Source organism: Cannabis sativa, chromosome 6, assembly GCF_029168945.1.
Source record: "Cannabis sativa cultivar Pink pepper isolate KNU-18-1 chromosome 6, ASM2916894v1, whole genome shotgun sequence".
NCBI classification, from domain to species: domain Eukaryota; kingdom Viridiplantae; phylum Streptophyta; class Magnoliopsida; order Rosales; family Cannabaceae; genus Cannabis; species Cannabis sativa.
The window spans coordinates 55,801,861-55,817,159 of record NC_083606.1 but is presented as its reverse complement, the minus strand read 5'-3'; positions in this window follow the sequence as shown (position 1 = coordinate 55,817,159).

Sequence of the window (15,299 nt, the reverse complement as noted above, 5' to 3'; positions counted from 1 at the left end):
TTAAACTTACCGTAAAATCTATTCAAGACAATATCGCCTAGTTGATCCTAGATCAAATGATCTTAATCCTGTTATGATTAGGCTCAATCTTGAAAGGCTATTCGTGCTCTTTGATTTGTTAGTTAAGCCTACTTTTAGGTCAGGGTGATACGTACATTTTGGGAACACGGTAGTGCAATTGAGTGGGAGCGCTATCATAAACATGGAATCTTCTATCTGGCGAATAGTAAGCAAAGGATGATCTCCTTTGAGCTTGACCAAACGAACATAAATGGTGGAGTACTCATTTCACATAAGCTGAAATATCATTTATACGGGGTCAAGTGTTTTAAGGAATAAATACATTGTAGGGTGTAACGGTAATTTAATCCCTTTACAGTGTAGATCATTCATATAGAGGATCATTGATCACATTAGGATTATAACAATGGATAACTAATGATGTGTCTATATGGTGGAACATATAGAGCATTCTATATACTGAGAGTGCAATTCTAAGTTCTATGCGTGGATTCAACGAAGAATTAATAAGTTAGTGAATTTTAGTGCTAAATTCTTGATCTACTTATTGGAAGCTCGGTTATATAGACCCATGGTCCCCCCACTAGTTGAGATAATATTGCTTGTAAGACTCATGTAATTGGTTTTTATTAATCAATTATAATTCTCAAATTAGACTATGTCTATTTGTGAAATTTTCACTAAGTAAGGGCGAAATTGTAAATAAAGAGTTTATAGGGGCATATTTGTTAATTATGATACTTTGTATTGTTCAATTAATAAATATGATAAATGACAATATTATTTAATAATTATTTATAGTTATTAAATAGTTAGAATTGGCATTTAAATGGTTGAATTAGAAAATTGGCGTTTTTGAGAAAATCAGATGCAGAAAAGATAAAACTGCAAAATTACAAAAAGTGAGGCCCAAATCCACTAGTATAGGGCCTGCAACTTTTGTAGGAAATTTAAACTGATTTTTTCATTATTTTAATGCCAAATAATTCAAACCTAACCCTAGTGGAATGCTATAAATAGATAGTGAAGGCTTCAGGAAATTTACACTTAAATTTTCTATTTTTCCTTCAGAGAAAAACCTGAGCCTCTCTCTCTCCCTATCTTTAGCTACCACTTCTTCTTTCTTCTTCCTTTGAATTTCGAAATCCTTAGTGATTAGAGTAGTGCCCACACACATCAAGCAATACCTCAATCATAGTGAGGAAGATCGTGAAGAAAGATCATCAGCAAAGGAGATTCAGCATCAAGGATTCAGAGAAAGAGATCCAGGTTCAGATCTTGATAATACTGCTACGAGTAAAGGATTCAAGGGTTAGAGATCTGAACGGAAGGAGTCATTTAATTCCGCTGCACCCAATGTAAGGTTTCTTAAACTTTATATGTGTTTAATTTATCGTTTTAGAAAGTTCTTATTTAGGATGTTAATAAACATACTTGTGAGTAAATCTAAGATCCTGGTAAAATAATTTCCAACAACTGGCCTCAGAGCCATGGTAATTGATTTACTTGCAAGAAATTTGGACTTTAAAACGATTGTTTGTATGATTTTTGGATGGTATCATGTTGTATTGAGTGTTATTTGATGATTGATTGATGTTTGTAAATTTTCGTAAAAAATAATTGCGATTTTGTTTCTGAAATTATTTTTATTGGATAATATGGGAAAAATTAAGCAAGTTAGCCTTTTACAGAACTCAATTTCGATTTTATTTGAATTAGTTATGAATTTTTGAAGATTTGAAAAAATCGGGGCTCTGCTGATATTTTCCTACGATCGCAAAACTGTCCGTACAGTTCACAATTTTTTTCGTTTTTCTTCGATTTTTCATGCTTTTTCATGGAATTAACTTCCGCTTTTTGGTATAGTTTTGTATTTATACTATTACTATTCCTAATTCAATTCTAATTATCATTTTGAATTAATTTAATATTTTTTAAATTTAATTCAAGATATTAGTGTAATTTGAATTTGAATAGAATTAGTATCTATCTTCTTGCTTAAAAATCTATCTTATTTTAAAATTTGATTATATCTTATCTTATTTTAAATTTAAAAATAAGATATTTATAATCATGTAATTTTTAAATGATATAAGATATTTTGCTAATTTTTTAAATTTTGCTATTTTATTTATTTAAATTACATTTAAAATTTGAAATTTGGAGGAGTCATTATATTCCGCTGCACCCAATGTAAGGTTTCTTAAACTTTATATGTGTTTAATTTATCGTTTTAGAAAGTTCATATTTAGGATGTTAATAAACATACTTGTGAGTAGATCTAAGATCCTGGTAAAATAATTTCCAACAACTGGCCTTAGAGCCATGGTAATTGATTTACTTGCAAGAAATTTGGACTTTAAAACGATTGTTTGTATGTTCTTTGGATGGTATCATGTTGTATTGAGTGTTATTTGATGATTGATTGATGTTTGTGAAATTTTCGTGAAAAATAATTGCGATTTTATATCTGGAATTATTTTTATTGGATAGTATGGAAAAAATTAAGCAAGTTAGCCTTTTACAGAACTTAATTTGGATTTTATTTGAATTAGTTATGATTTTTTGAAGATTTGGAAAAATCAGGGCTGTGCTGATTTTTTCCTGCGATCGCAAATCTGTCCGTACAGTTTCGAATTTTTTTGTTTTTCTTCAATTTTTCATGCTTTTTCATGGAATTAACTTCCAATTTTTTGTATAGTTTTGTATTTATACTATTACTATTCCTAATTCAATTCTAATTATCATTTTGAATTAATTTAATATTTTTTAAATTTAATTCAAGATATTAGTGTAATTTGAATTTGAATAGAATTATTATCTATCTTCTTGCTTAAAAATCTATCTTATTTTTAAATTTGATTATATCTTATTTTTTTTTAAATTTAAGGTCAGATTTTATAAGATATTTATAAAATCTTTTAAGATATTTTTAAGATATCTTATCTTTTACGATATTTTAATTATATCTTATCTTTTAAGATTTTTTTTTAAAAAATTAAATCTTTTTAGATATTTTGACCTTATTTAAATTTTAAAATAAGATATTTATAATCATGTAATTTTAAATAGATGTAAGATATTTTGCTAATTTTTTAAATTTTGTTATTTTATTTATTTAAATTACATTTAAAATTTGAAAAAGATATTTATTTATCTTTTCTAATTTTTTATTTAATTTTTATTTATAAAATAACATTTAAAATTTAAAAGTAGTTAGCAAATTTTTGAAATGATATTTAGGTTGGTTGAAACCTAATTTTTCAAAAATTGTAGGTTTAATTTTTTAAATTTTTTTTAATTTTCGAATTTGCAATTTTTTTTTAAATTTTTTTCGAATTTTTTTTTATTTAATTAATTATTTTCGAAATTAAATATTTAATTTAAAATTAAATAAATCCTACATCCAACTATCCAGCTAACCTTGTTGCAAGAGTATGTGTTTTAGCTTATGTGTAAGTTTTTAAAACCTATTATTACTTGATTGCAAATAGCCATGGTTACCTTTTGCCAGATCTAATGATCTGATGGCTCCCTTGGTCAAGATAATAATTTGTAACAGGTATATTTACAATCTTCTTTCATCTGTGTATGACCTAGCAACATGATAGGACCCATCCAAAGTGTGCCTGTGTGAGCCTATGTGTTTAATTTGATTATAGATACATATAGGTTGTTGTTGCTAAAATAAATTATCATAGTTATTGATAGAATTTATTTAGGCCCATTTAGTTTTTGGGCCTATTCAATTAATAATAGTTGTTCTTATTAAGGTTAAATTCCTCTCTTTTGGGCCTTGTGTGAGAGTTGGGAGCCATAGAAGTGGGTACGACATACTGAACCCAACACCCCCTCACACAAACTACCCTAATTGTGAAGGCCCATTTGCCTAATTTGAACAACTGTACTAGGTTAATTACACTAGTTTAACCTAATAAAATTGATTAGCAACATAATTAATTTCATTTATTTTGAAATTAATTTAAGAAAATTATAGTTTAAAGAATTTTTTATTCTAAGCTAAACTATATGTATTTTCTTGTATTTAATTAAATATAGAATTATAACCATCTAGATTCTTTCTGGAACTTAATTTAAATTTTTCATTAAATATTCTTATTTAAGTTGATATTTAGTTATCTACAACTAACCAACTTAAATCTGAATATCTTTTGAATTTCAAATTTCAAAATTAAGTTGAGGAATTTTAGGCATTGGTTATTAAGATTCTTTAGATATTTTTTAAGTTAATATCTTTTCGAATATTAACTTAAAATGGAATATTTTCAAATTAAGTGGTTACAACTTAATTTTTGATATTTAATTAAATTTAAATTTGAAAAATATTTAAGTTCTAGATTTTTTCTAATACAACTTAATTATTTTTTTCAAATTTTGTGGAAAAGATACTTAGTCAAATAAGATATTTTCTAGATAGTTATTTCTAGACTAATTATTATTTCTAATATTAAATAGGAAAATATTATAAATTGTGAAATTAATTATTTAATTAATTTTGGTACAATTTATTTTAAGTATATTTTTCCTAGTATTAAACTAGAAATTAATAATTAAGCCTTCTCTACACTTAATTATTTATTTCTTGAATTTTTAATTAATTTGAAAATTAAATATCTAAGTTGATTTTTATCATCATACTTAAATATTTCTTTTTCATGACATTTAATTAAATAGAAAATTATTTTTAGTTGAAATTTAATTTTTCAACTAAATTTAAATAATTTTCAAAATATATTTTTTCTTTATTTTATTAATCAATTTTCGAAATTCGATTTCTTAAATGCTAGAATTTCGAATTTTATCTTGAAAAACAGATTAAGTTGTAAATTAATTATTTTAATTAATTCTTGGATCAACTTAAATCAATGATTTTTTCATTTATTGATTAATTTAAAATAAATTGAATTAAAGTATATTATTAGAAATTGAATTAATTAGTCAAAGGAAAATCTAGATAGGTGATATTTTTGCTTGAAGTATTTTTCTAGTGTATTTAATTAAATAGAAAATTAATATTTAAGTTGATTTTCATCATCATACTTAAATATTTGAAATTTTTCTTATATATTTAATTAAATAGGAAAATTATATTTTTTGTTGTAAATTAATTTTGGGTCAACATTAAATTAGAATAATTTTTCCAGGATTTATTTTTTATTTTAATATGCATTTTTCGAAAATTGTATTCTTATATACTTTAATTTTTCGAAATGCAATATATATTTATAGAAAATTAAATTTGAGTTGTAAATTAATTTAAATTAATTTTGTAACAACTTAAATATTTTTTCTAAATATTTATTGGAAATTATTACTAAGATGGAAATAATTCATGTTATTTTCATATCCATCTAAGTAAAATTTATAAATATTAAATTAAAATTTATAGTTAGAATTTTTCATTCTAAATTGGAAATTTTAATTAAATAAATATATATTTAAAATAAATAGAATAAATAAAGAGAATCAAAGAAAATACAACTCACTTTAAATAATGAGCTTTATTATTAAGACATTCGATCTCCATTGTGGGTTTTACACCGCGTTTGTTTTAGTGAGTAATCCTCCCTAATGGAGGAACGTTCATTAGCAATTTCGCACAGTTTAACCTCGCATGATAAGTAGTTTGTAAGTGTTTTGTATGGTATGGATCACCCTAATGGTGGCGACCATACTTGACTTGCAAATTATGAAACAATGGTGGAAGCTCATAAGATAGAATTGCCTTGACTCTCGCCTAAACGGGACAACGCTGAATTCCAATCTTGATCGAATAAAAGGTTGCTAGAATGGTTATCATTTTAGATGAGCTGACAACTCTATTCAATGGATGATGCTTTGACTCTCGCCTAAACGGGACACTGTATCAGTTTGTTGAAAACCCTTGGAAATTATTTAGGATTGTATGTTTTAGTATTTTCACTTGTCATTCCTACTTGCTATGTGCTTATAATTTCTTAATTGTGTATGAATTTATATTGAACCATGTTATTTTCTGTTATTAAGTTGTAGTTTAATTTCGAATCTTCATTGTTGGTCTAACATGTTTGTTTTTCTAATGAGATAAATCCCTAATGGATTTTCACCATTAGACATACATAATAGTGTAAGATCTCGAAAGATAAATATTGTATATGCGACATCTAGCTGTTCATCAATTGATGACACCTTAGACTAGTATTTTACGATATGAAACAAGAAGATTGTATAAATAAGATTACTTTGACTTTCGCTAATCGAAGCATCGTTGGATTCTTATTTTAAACGAAATTATCCTAATTCCTCTTAGCTTATTCATTTCGAATTAGCTTCCAAATATATCATTGGATGAATGGTCTATAAATCATTTCATGTCATTCTATATTTTCTCTTAAGAAATTATATGATGCATATGATTATAATCCCGAAATTCTATTACCAATTGATATAAATCCTCAATCTTAGAAATCTCCTACTTATATGGGCAAATCTGACTTAGAGTTTGTCTTATTAGTGGTGGTCCAAGAAAGAATTACTCATTATATTTGGTTGAATTTAAGTCTTTGACTTTAATTTTAGAATCCAAACAGAAATTTTCTTATATTTCTAATTCCAGAATACAATACAGTTACACTTTCTCAAGTGTTTAATATCCATCTTCTATTAATGGATTAAAACTGTATGGAATATGAGTTAGGTATTCTGTGATCAGGATCCACTTGCAGTATTCTAAGAACTCTTTGATGTAACTAAACCTATGTCATCATAGACACTACCACATTTTTTTTAATCTATGGCATTTGTATCTTGTTCATAGTGGATTTGACAAGATCAATCTCTGCAAAGAGTTAATATGCCTATATCCACTGAAAGTAGTTCATCTCATTCGCAGATGGATGTACATTCATGGGTGGATATGAGTTTTTCGTTGTATTCTTAAAACGATCACTCTAGATTATACCTTATGCAAAGAAATTTGAAATGTTTGAAAAATTTCTTAAATTTCTAGCAATGGTTAAAACCATTAAGGTAAGTGGTTAAAGATCTTGCGAACTGATAGGGGTGGAGAAATAGTTAGTTGATATGCAGTTCAAAGATCATTAATTTGATTTTTGAATTATATCCTAACTTACCTCCCCAGAAATTTCGAGTTGCATGTTGATGATTAGTTACTAGTCGTTGCCTAAATCCTTCTATGGTAATACAATTTCAGAATAATGTAATGGTTGTATACTTAATGTAAATCATTACTAGATTCATGGATGACCTAATCAAAATCTTAAGAAAAGCTAGAACTGTTAACCATGGTTTCTTAGCTATTCTAAGTGATTAGGGGTGGACCATCCCATAGTCAATAGATAAGAAAGTGTTTGTTCAAACAAATACTACTTTTCTAAGAAAATGACTAAGTCTGAAAAACAAGTAGCAAATAAAGGAGATATTTAATTTTTGATTCCAAAAGTGTTCTATCATCTTATATAACATATGATGATCCCACTGCCTCTGTTGTCTTGTCACAACCAAAGAGGTTAATACCATTTAGTTTTCTTCGACATAATTCACGGTACCTCGCCGTAGTGGGAGAGTTTCTAGGAACTCACCTTCTTATGACTTGGGAGACACTAGTGATTAAAATCCATTGTGAGTTTAAACAAGTAATGGATTGTCAAGATAAGAAACTAAGAAGAAAGCCAATAGAACTATGGTTTAATCCATTCACATGGAGTAACCTTAAGTTTTCTATTACAAGGACATAAAAGGAAATTTACGTTTATAAGTCTATTCAATGGACTTAATAAAACTTCATGTTCCTAGTATTATAGGTTTGAGTTTATCTAAACCTATGGCTTGTGGTATACCTGTTAATTACTTACTCTAATGCAAGCAACTTACTTTAGTAAGATGCTGAAGCATTTTCTTTCTAATGGCAATCTATAGAAGCTTCACAACTTCTTAGGTATAGATTTTATTTATCTAAGGAAAAGTCTTAACTATTCCAGAAAAGATAAAGCCATGAAAGAATTTCTTATATCAACAGTGAGAGGTCTTAGATATGCTCTTGCATGCCTTAGACCAGACACCTACTGTTGAGTGGGAGTAATGAGTAGGTATCAGATTAATCCAGGAGAAGAATATTGGAAGACAATCAAGTAAATCTTAAGATAAAGAAGAGGAACTATATGTTAGTCTATAAGGGTGTGTTTAAAACTCTTAGACTACACCATATCAGATTTCGAAATTTGCCGATGTGCTAGTAAATATTTCTGATCAGATGGTGATTACTCTGGGGGTGGAATAGTGATTTTGGAGAAGTGTAAAAACCTATCTGAAGTCTCTAGGTCTACCAGAGAGAGACTGAATGTTAAAGCTGCAGGAAAGGTACTTATTCAGTCTAAGGAAAGTTCTATACATCTTTGGCACCATTCCAAATTGCCTAAACTACTAGTGTTAATTTCCTGATTAACCAAAAGTAGTTGCCAAAAGTATAGAATCCAGTATCCCAAGAGAGTAGACATATAGAGAGGAATTTCACATTATCAATGATTTTGTGATTAAGGAAGAGTAATGGTGGAGAAAAGGTTGTGGTTAATTCAACCTTTCAGATCCTATTACGAGGAGTTTACTACTACTACACTTGATTTGTATATCAAGGTGTTGAGATTATTTGAAACGCACTTTTTGTTTTATATTAGTGAAAGTGGGAGTTTGTTGGGTTTTATGCCCTAAATAAAACTCATTTCAATATAATCAGATTTACTTATTAATATAGATCAGAAATAACATTTAATGTTGCATGGTTCACATGATTTATTTCATGATTATATGTACATAATGTATAAATTCATCTGAAACCCTTTTCACATACTTGATCCTGTTTATTGTGCCGTCAACACATTGGAAAGTAAACATGACTATGTGAATAAAGTTTCCTAGATTTATCAGACATAGGGTTTTACTGATATGATAATCTACAACAAGAGTTTACTTGTATTTGGAGAAATACTATGTTCTTTCCAGAGCATTGGTTAAAGTAAAGCTCAAGTTGGATGCATGGAGTATGCATCGGAAGGGACCGATATTGAACTTTAACTTAGATTTAATTAAACTTACCGTAAAATCTATTCAAGACAATATCGCCTAGTTGATCCTAGATCAAATGATCTTAATCCTGTTATGATTAGGCTCAATCTTGAAAGGCTATTCGTGCTCTTTGATTTGTTAGTTAAGCCTACTTTTAGGTCAGGGTGATACGTACATTTTGGGAACACGGTAGTGCAATTGAGTGGGAGCGCTATCATAAACATGGAATCTATAGCTTCTATCTGGCGAATAGTAAGCAAAGGATGATCTCCTTTGAGCTTGACCAAACGAACATAAATGGTGGAGTACTCATTTCACATAAGTTGAAATATCATTTATACGGGGTCAAGTGTTTTAAGGAATAAATACATTGTAGGGTGTAACGGTAATTTAATCCCTTTACAGTGTAGATCATTCATATAGAGGATCATTGATCACATTAGGATTATAACAATGGATAACTAATGATGTGTCTATATGGTGGAACATATAGAGCATTCTATATACTGAGAGTGCAATTCTAAGTTCTATGCGTGGATTCAACGAAGAATTAATAAGTTAGTGAATTTTAGTGCTAAATTCTTGATCTACTTATTGGAAGCTCGGTTATATAGACCCATGGTCCCCCCACTAGTTGAGATAATATTGCTTGTAAGACTCATGTAATTGGTTTTTATTAATCAATTATAATTCTCAAATTAGACTATGTCTATTTGTGAAATTTTCACTAAGTAAGGGCAAAATTGTAAATAAAGAGTTTATAGGGGCATATTTGTTAATTATGATACTTTATATGGTTCAATTAATAAATATGATAAATGACAATATTATTTAATAATTATTTATATTTATTAAATAGTTAGAATTGGCATTTAAATGGTTGAATTAGAAAATTGGCGTTTTTGAGAAAATCAGATGCAGAAAAGATAAAATTGCAAAATTACAAAAAGTGAGGCCCAAATCCACTAGTATAGGGCCTGCCACTTTTGTAGGAAATTTAAACTGATTTTTTCATTATTTTAATGCCAAATAATTCAAACCTAACCCTAGTGGAATGCTATAAATAGATAGTGAAGGCTTCAGGATATTTACACTTAAATTTTCTATTTTTCCTTCAGAGAAAAACCTGAGCCTCTCTCTCTCCCTATCTTTAGCTACCACTTCTTCTTTCTTCTTCCTTTGAATTTCGAAATCCTTAGTGATTAGAGTAGTGCCCACGCACATCAAGCAATACCTCAATCATAGTGAGGAAGATCGTGAAGAAAGATCATCAGCAAAGGAGATTTAGCATCAAAGATTCAGAGAAAGAGATCCAGGTTCAGATATTGATAATGCTCTGCTACAGAAAGGAATCAAGGGCTAGATATCTGAACGGAATGAGTCATTATATTCCGCTGCACCCAATGTAAGGTTTCTTAAACTTTATATGTGTTTAATTTATCGTTTTAGAAAGTTCATATTTAGGATGTTAATAAACATACTTGTGAGTAGATCTAAGATCCTGGTAAAATAATTTCCAACAAAACCTGCTTGCACACCATATGATCCAAGTGTAGAGCTATTCAATAACACTGGTGACGGTGTGAGACAATCTGACTATGCGAGCATCATTGGCAGTCTTCGATATGCCACTGATTGTACGAGACCCGACATTGCCTATGTCGTGGGATTATTGTGCATGTTTACCAGTAGGCCTAGTATAGAGCATTGGCATGCTATTGAGAGGGTAATGAGATACCTTAAGAGAACCATGAACCTTGGATTATACTATCAAAGGTTTCCAGCTGTCCTTGAAGGATACAGTGATGCAGACTGGAACACTTTGTCAGATGACTGCAAAGCTACAAGTGGCTATATTTTTAGCATAGCTGGTGGCGCTGTTTCTTGGAAGTCAAAGAAACAGACTATTTTAGCATAGTCCACCATGGAGTCTGAAATGATAGCACTAGCCTCTGCTAGTGAAGAAGCAGGTTGGCTTAGAAGCCTGCTAGCTGAGATCCCTTTATGGGAAAAACCGATACCAGCTGTGTTGATCCATTGATATAGTATCGCGGCTATTGCAAAAGTCCAGAACCGTTATTACAACGGTAAGAAACGACAAATCAGTCGTAAGCACAACACTGTTAGAGAGTTCCTCTCGACAGGAGCTGTTAGAGTGGATCATGTACGCACTGATGACAATTTAGCAGATCCTTTGACGAAAGGACTAGCTAGAGAGAAAGTCTATAAAACTTTGAAAGGAATGGGACTATTGCCTTTAGAAAGATGAGTCACTCATAATGGTAACCCAACCTAATGACTGGAGATCCCAAGAATTAGGTTCAACGGGTAATAACAAGTTATGAAGTGATATGCGTTGATCATGCTATTGTTATAGAAGAAGCATGAAGTCTTGAAGCGATAAGAGGATGAGTTAATAGAAACTCTTAATGAGATCTATACTCTATGTGGAGTGGAGTACCGAGCTACAGGAGTACTCTTGATAGACTTACCTATGTGAAAGTGGAAGTGGGGCCGCTTCCTAAGGAATTTGGGGCAAAATTTCTAGAGCGTTCACTATACTGGGATAGACGTGCATGGTCATTAACGCACGTGCTTATTTGAATACACCCTTGAAAGATTGGTGCGTGGTACGACGTTAGCGATAGAGTTCAAGACTTCGAGTCACTCTAGTAAAATCTAAATCGTATTCACTATGTAAGATTCAAATCGAAAGATATCTTGGTTGAAGCACTGTCTTATAGTTGTTTGATGTTGCTCGAGAAAATATTTTTTAAAATTTCAAGTGGGGGATTGTTGGAACTTTGTATGAAATTATATAAAAATAGAAAAGTGAAGTGTGTGAGTAGGAGTCCCACATGGGATAGAAACACTACATTTGAAGTGTATATCTAGTGCAAGTTTGAGATATGGGTTTGGGCCTAAAGGGGTACCCAGTTTTGTGCGCATGGGTGAGGACTCACACACTAGACCACCACACGCGCGTGCGCGCTGCCACCGTCCGTCCGATCGACCAATTTGAGCAGGGTTGGGTTGGCGAGCGGGTGAGGTGTCACTTTATTTTTTAAAGAAAAATTATTTACTAAAATAAAGATTTAATTTTTATTTATTTATTTATTAATTAATTTTAACACGTGATCAGAAGTGGTAAAACGCGATCAATCAACGATCCGCCTTTTACTCCCACGATCCAACTCCTCCACGAACGATAACATTACCGTTTTCTTACCTTTTTTCTTGGATCGACTTCTATATAAGTCGTATCAGAACAACGTAAGAATACATCTTTTCCAACATTAAAAATTCTTTTCTTTGTTCCTTACGATTTTTCTCAGAGCAAATTTTAGGGTGTTATAGAGCGATACAGTTTAGAGCAGAACGTATCGTATTTTTACAGAGGCTGTTTTATCCTGGGGACGCCGTGGTTACTAGACTACCGTGCACACTTCGAGCAGAGCCGCGAAACGTCTTAAAGAAAGCGACAATATTGTCCGCGACTCAGCCAGATTATTCTATCGGTAATTCGTTCTAGTTTCATTGTTTTTTTAATTTCGGTATAACAGACCCATCCCCCATTTTGAAACCCAGCACAACCGCGCCAGCCACCATGTCGAAAGACTGTCGTCCACCCACCGTCCGTCCACCGACATTCTCTTTCTCTCGGTACGTACCTCTTCTCTTGTCTGAAACTCTCTCCCTCTCTCGCCTGAACAACCCACATGTGACAGCAAGTACAGGCAACATCCTCCAAGAATCCGTCGAGTACAGGCAGATTTCTTTCTCAGCGAAGGCCCGACGTCGACGGCTCCACCCACCCAAGAAGACCCAACGTCGATGGCTCCGCTGTGACTGTTTGGTATGTGTATGTATTTATATATATTATTAGTTTTATTGTTTGGTAAGTGGTGGGTGATTGTTTGATTAGAGTAGAACTCCTTCACCTACCGTCTAAACAAGTAAAGTTGTTGGCTCCCAGCAAATTATGTTCTAATTTATAATCTTTAACCATAGGTTGAACTCCATTTTGCAAGTGATCATGTAGTCGGCTAAACATGGGACAACCCCAAAAAAATTACATTTATTATTATTATTTCATTATCTGAACTAGCTTCTTTTGTTTATTGTATGTATTTGTTCACACTTTGATTTGAACTTTTGGGTTGAATTGTTACACTGAACTTGCTGATCGATATTATTATGATGGTGAAAAACAAGTTTGATTTGCTTGTTTATAATTGAAGTAATTTGTGTTATATTTGTAATATACTACTTTGGTAGAGACACTTGTCTAAACATTTGATAAGGTTTATGGGGTTAATGTGCATTGGATGGTATTTGTGTCTGTTTACGCCAGAGTTTGAGTCACAATATAACAAAAGTTTATTTTTAGATTATGCAAATTGGATTTAAGATTCTAAAGTAAATAGATTAACAGGAAGGATCAATCAAATAAATCTAAAATTTGTTTCTATTTAGGTGATTTTAGATTCAATTAATAAACTATTTACTTTACCCTTTATTTCTCCTTTAGTGAGAGAATGTAACTCTGTACTTATGTTTTATCATAATAATGATGTCTCTTTGTGCTCTTCAGAATGTATCGTCTAAAAATGTTAAAATCTTCAAATCTGTTATGATTTCTATCATCCTTTAACAGGTACACAACAAACGATGAAAAATTTCTTGCAACAAGATGGAAATCAACTTTATGCAAATTGTGGTACTCCAGATCCAAAATAGGTATAAGTTTCTTGTTATTTGATCCTTTTTGGCGCTCTCATTTTGAGTTTACATGTTGCTTTGAGTATGTAGATGACTTACAAAGGAAATAATATGCATTTGCGAGTGACTGTAGAAATAATATATTCCATTTGTAATAAAAAGTGGTAGCTAATATTTTCTTACAGAATTGGATTAAACACGGTTAGCGACTTACTCTTTTTCGTTTTACCCTTGTGAGTGATGAGATATTCTTATAGTATGATACGTGGAAAGTAGAAAGGGACGAATGAGAATTAATATATATCTCAAACTTGTACCTTTACATTAGGATTAATCTCTTTTTTGCACAGTGCTTCTGTTTCATTCCCTAGCTCTTTATATATTAACTTTGATATTGTTCATACCTCACCTAAAATCAGACTACAATCCAATCTATTATCAATTATCAATTATCTTGAGACTTTTTTTTAGAAAAGTGAAAAGATTGTATGACAAACTTATTTGGTGAAAAAATCAAAATAATTAAGTTGGTCATTTCCAATTTAGAGAGAATAGTGCACTAAAGAGATGCACACATAATTGCCTACTCAATTTAGGGTATTAAACTTTTATTTTATACAAAATAAGTGATTAGTATTTCTTATAAGAAACTGTTAAATATCATAACCTTTTTTTATTAAAAAAACAACATATAACATTAAATAAATTAATTACCTGAAGTTTCATTAATTAAGTGACTTTTTTCTAACTATTTATTTGAGATGTTATGTTACATATCATCATTGACATTTAAATTCTTTGGTAGTTTTGTTGGAAGGGATGGTATTGAATATTTGTAAAATTGTAATAGAAACTTGTACTAAAATATATCTTGGAGTAATATAGCCAATGATACCAAAAAATTGATTTGGTAGCTATTCCTTGCATATTTACTACAGATTCTTAAGCTCTTACTTTGATTGATTGTGCACCAGATCCTTAAATTTTGGAGTACTCATTTGTATCAAGTGCTTTGGAGTACATCGAAGCCTTGGTGTTCATATAACAAAGGTATAGCTCTGATCATGCTTGATTTAATTTTTTGAAAATAAATTATATTAGTGAAAGATGAAACTTCTATTTTTTTATGCATAGTATAATCTTCAGTTAAATGAAACCTCAAGAGTGACCAATTGTACTACTCTTAGATTAGTTTAGAACTAATATTCGAAATTTTTGAGTGATAATTATTAGTTACCTATAATATTCTGTATCACCTTGGTTACATTTTAGATTTGTTAAATATCAATTTCTTTGAGTATTTTCTTAGAAATAAAATGGTTTAAGTTTTCAACTTAGATTTTGAGGGTTGAGTAGATCATTTTAATTTATTATTACTCTATATTTTTTTTGTTAATTTGAAATCAATGGTGGTAACATGTTTTTTAGGTTGAATAGAGGGGTCATGTTTAGTATCATCATACTAGTTATTCAAG